We start from the raw sequence: 6,000 nt of genomic DNA on the forward strand, positions 1-6,000 counted from the left end.
ATTGTGGCATCTCACTGACCATTGGAACATCTCACTGACTATTGTAATCCCTCACTGACCATTGAGCCCACTCACTGACCATTGGGGCATCTCACTGGCCATTGAAACCCCTCACTGACCATTGAACCCCCTCACTGACCATTGGGGCAGCTCACTGACCATTATGGCATCACACTGACCATTGGAGCATCTCATTGACTATTGTGGCATCTCACTGATCATTGGAGCATCTCACTGACTATTGTGGCATCTCACTGATCTTAGGGGCATCTCACTGACCATTGTAATCCCCTCACTGACCATTGAGCCCACTCACTGACCATTGGGGCATCTCACTGACCATTGGACCATCTCACTGACCATTGGACCATCTCACTGACCATTGAACCCCCTAACTGACCATTGGGGCATCTCACTGACCATTGGACCATCTCACTGACCATTGGCGCATCTCACTGACCATTGGACCATCTCACTGACCATTGAGGCATCTCACTGACCATTGGACCATCTCACTGACCATTGGGGCATCTCACTGACCATTGGACCATCTCACTGACCATTGGGGCATCTCACTGACCATTGGACCATCTCATTGACCATTAAACACCCTCAGTGACCATTGGAGCATCTCACTGACCATTGAACACCCTCACTGACCATTGAACCCCTCCCCCACTGACCATTGGGGCATCATACTGACCATTGGAGCATTTCACTGACTATTGGACCCCCTCACTGACCATTGAACCCCCCTCACTGACCATTGGGGCAGCTCACTGACCATTGGAGCATCTCGCTGACCATTGAACCCTCTCACTGACCATTGAACCTCCTCACTGACCACTGAACCCCCCTCACTGACCATTATGGCATCACACTGACCATTGGAGCATCTCACTGACTATTGTGGCATCTCACTGACCATTGGAACATCTCACTGACTATTGTAATCCCTCACTGACCATTGAGCCCACTCACTGACCATTGGGGATCTCACTGGCCATTGAAACCCCTCACTGACCATTGAACCCCCTCACTGACCATTGGGGCAGCTCACTGACCATTATGGCATCACACTGACCATTGGAGCATCTCATTGACTATTGTGGCATCTCACTGATCATTGGGGCATCTCACTGACCATCGTGGCATCTTCCTGAGCATTGAACCCCCCTCACTGACCATTGAACCCCCTCACTGACCATTGTGGCAGCTCACTGACCATTATGGCATCACACTGACCATTGGAGCATCTCACTGACTATTGTGGCATCTCACTGACCATTGGAACATCTCACTGACTATTGGACCAACACACAGACCATTTAACCCCCTCACTGACCATTGAACCTCCTCACTGATCATTGGGGCATCTCACTGACCATCGTGGCATCTTCCTGAGCATTGAAACCCCTCACTGACCATTGAACCCCCTCACTGACCATTGGGGCATCTCACTGACCATTGGAGTATCTCACTAACCATTGAACCCCCTCCCTGACCATTGAACCCCCTCACTGACCATTGGAGCATCTCACTGACCATTGGAGCATCTCACTGACCATTGGGGCATCTAACTGACCATTGGACCATCTCACTGACCATTGGAGCATCTCATTGACCATCGTGGCATCTTCCTGAGCATTGAACCCCCTCACTGACCATTCAACACCCTCACTGATCATTGGGGCAGCCCACTGACCATTATGGCATCACACTGACCATTGGAGCATCTCACTGACTATTGTGGCATCTCACTGATCTTTGGGGCATCTCACTGACCATTGTAATCCCCTCACTGACCATTGAGCCCACTCACTGACCATTGGGGCATCTCACTGACCATTGGACCATCTCACTGACCATTGGGTTATCTCACTGACCATTGGCGCATCTCACTGACCATTGGACCATCTCATTGACCATTGAACACCCTCAGTGACCATTGGAGCATCTCACTGACCATTGAACACCCTCACTGACCATTGAACCCCTCCCCCACTGACCATTGGGGCATCATACTGACCATTGGAGCATCTCACTGACTATTGGACCCCCTCACTGACCATTGAACCCCCCTCACTGACCATTGGGGCAGCTCACTGACCATTGGAGCATCTCGCTGACCATTGAATCCCTTCACTGACCATTGAACCTCCTCACTGACCATTGAACCCCCCTCACTGACCATTATGGCATCACACTGACCATTGGAGCATCTCACTGACTATTGTGGCATCTCACTGACCATTGGAACATCTCACTGACTATTGTAATCCCCTCACTGACCATTGAGCCCACTCACTGACCATTGGGGCATCTCACTGACCATTGGACCATCTCACTGACCATTGGACCATCTCACTGACCATTGAACCCCCTAACTGACCATTGGGGCATCTCACTGACCATTGGACCATCTCACTGACCATTGGCGCATCTCACTGACCATTGGACCATCTCACTGACCATTGAGGCATCTCACTGACCATTGGACCATCTCACTGACCATTGGGGCATCTCACTGACCATTGGACCATCTCACTGACCATTGGGGCATCTCACTGACCATTGGACCATCTCATTGACCATTAAACACCCTCAGTGACCATTGGAGCATCTCACTGACCATTGAACACCCTCACTGACCATTGAACCCCTCCCCCACTGACCATTGGGGCATCATACTGACCATTGGAGCATTTCACTGACTATTGGACCCCCTCACTGACCATTGAACCCCCCTCACTGACCATTGGGGCAGCTCACTGACCATTGGAGCATCTCGCTGACCATTGAACCCTCTCACTGACCATTGAACCTCCTCACTGACCACTGAACCCCCCTCACTGACCATTATGGCATCACACTGACCATTGGAGCATCTCACTGACTATTGTGGCATCTCACTGACCATTGGAACATCTCACTGACTATTGTAATCCCTCACTGACCATTGAGCCCACTCACTGACCATTGGGGCATCTCACTGGCCATTGAAACCCCTCACTGACCATTGAACCCCCTCACTGACCATTGGGGCAGCTCACTGACCATTATGGCATCACACTGACCATTGGAGCATCTCATTGACTATTGTGGCATCTCACTGATCATTGGGGCATCTCACTGACCATCGTGGCATCTTCCTGAGCATTGAACCCCCCTCACTGACCATTGAACCCCCTCACTGACCATTGTGGCAGCTCACTGACCATTATGGCATCACACTGACCATTGGAGCATCTCACTGACTATTGTGGCATCTCACTGACCATTGGAACATCTCACTGACTATTGGACCAACACACAGACCATTTAACCCCCTCACTGACCATTGAACCTCCTCACTGATCATTGAGGCATCTCACTGACCATCGTGGCATCTTCCTGAGCATTGAAACCCCTCACTGACCATTGAACCCCCTCACTGACCATTGGGGCATCTCACTGACCATTGGAGTATCTCACTAACCATTGAACCCCCTCCCTGACCATTGAACCCCCTCACTGACCATTGGAGCATCTCACTGACCATTGGAGCATCTCACTGACCATTGGGGCATCTAACTGACCATTGGACCATCTCACTGACCATTGGAGCATCTCATTGACCATCGTGGCATCTTCCTGAGCATTGAACCCCCTCACTGACCATTCAACACCCTCACTGATCATTGGGGCAGCCCACTGACCATTATGGCATCACACTGACCATTGGAGCATCTCACTGACTATTGTGCCATCTCACTGATCTTTGGGGCATCTCACTGACCATTGTAATCCCCTCACTGACCATTGAGCCCACTCACTGACCATTGGGGCATCTCACTGACCATTGGACCATCTCACTGACCATTGGGTTATCTCACTGACCATTGAACCCCCTAACTGACCATTGGGGCATCTCACTGACCATTGGACCATCTCACTGACCATTGGCGCATCTCACTGACCATTGGACCATCTCACTGACCATTGAGGCATCTCACTGACCATTGGACCATCTCACTGACCATTGGGGCATCTCACTGACCATTGGACCATCTCACTGACCATTGGGGCATCTCACTGACCATTGGACCATCTCATTGACCATTGAACACCCTCAGTGACCATTGGAGCATCTCACTGACCATTGAACACCCTCACTGACCATTGAACCCCTCCCCCACTGACCATTGGGGCATCATACTGACCATTGGAGCATCTCACTGACTATTGGACCCCCTCACTGACCATTGAACCCCCCTCACTGACCATTGGGGCAGCTCACTGACCATTGGAGCATCTCGCTGACCATTGAATCCCTTCACTGACCATTGAACCTCCTCACTGACCATTGAACCCCCCTCACTGACCATTATGGCATCACACTGACCATTGGAGCATCTCACTGACTATTGTGGCATCTCACTGACCATTGGAACATCTCACTGACTATTGTAATCCCTCACTGACCATTGAGCCCACTCACTGACCATTGGGGCATCTCACTGGCCATTGAAACCCCTCACTGACCATTGAACCCCCTCACTGACCATTGGGGCAGCTCACTGACCATTATGGCATCACACTGACCATTGGAGCATCTCATTGACTATTGTGGCATCTCACTGATCATTGGGGCATCTCACTGACCATCGTGGCATCTTCCTGAGCATTGAACCCCCCTCACTGACCATTGAACCCCCTCACTGACCATTGTGGCAGCTCACTGACCATTATGGCATCACACTGACCATTGGAGCATCTCACTGACTATTGTGGCATCTCACTGACCATTGGAACATCTCACTGACTATTGGACCAACACACAGACCATTTAACCCCCTCACTGACCATTGAACCTCCTCACTGATCATTGGGGCATCTCACTGACCATCGTGGCATCTAGCTGAGCATTGAAACCGCTCACTGACCAATGAACCCCCTCACTGACCATTGGGGCATCTCACTGACCATTGGAGTATCTCACGAACCATTGAACCCCCTCACTGACCATTGAACCCCCTCACTGATCATTGAGGCATCTCACTGACCATTGGAGCATCTCACTGACCATTGGGGCATCTAACTGACCATTGGACCATCTCACTGACCATTGGAGCATCTCATTGACCATCGTGGCATCTTCCTGAGCATTGAACCCCCTCACTGACCATTCAACACCCTCACTGATCATTGGGGCAGCCCACTGACCATTATGGCATCACACTGACCATTGGAGCATCTCACTGACTATTGTGGCATCTCACTGATCTTTGGGGCATCTCACTGACCATTGTAATCCCCTCACTGACCATTGAGCCCACTCACTGACCATTGGGGCATCTCACTGACCATTGGACCATCTCACTGACCATTGGGTTATCTCACTGACCATTGAACCCCCTAACTGACCATTGGGGCATCTCACTGACCATTGGACCATCTCACTGACCATTGGCGCATCTCACTGACCATTGGACCATCTCACTGACCATTGAGGCATCTCACTGACCATTGGACCATCTCACTGACCATTGGGGCATCTCACTGACCATTGGACCATCTCACTGACCATTGGGGCATCTCACTGACCATTGGACCATCTCATTGACCATTGAACACCCTCAGTGACCATTGGAGCATCTCACTGACCATTGAACACCCTCACTGACCATTGAACCCCTCCCCCACTGACCATTGGGGCATCATACTGACCATTGGAGCATCTCACTGACTATTGGACCCCCTCACTGACCATTGAACCCCCCTCACTGACCATTGGGGCAGCTCACTGACCATTGGAGCATCTCGCTGACCATTGAATCCCTTCACTGACCATTGAACCTCCTCACTGACCATTGAACCCCCCTCACTGACCATTATGGCATCACACTGACCATTGGAGCATCTCACTGACTATTGTGGCATCTCACTGACCATTGGAACATCTCACTGACTATTTTAATCCCTCACTGACCATTGAGCCCACTCACTGACCATTGGGGC

This window comes from Pristiophorus japonicus, chromosome 19 (genome assembly GCF_044704955.1).
Source record: "Pristiophorus japonicus isolate sPriJap1 chromosome 19, sPriJap1.hap1, whole genome shotgun sequence".
Taxonomy (NCBI): Eukaryota; Metazoa; Chordata; class Chondrichthyes; family Pristiophoridae; genus Pristiophorus; species Pristiophorus japonicus.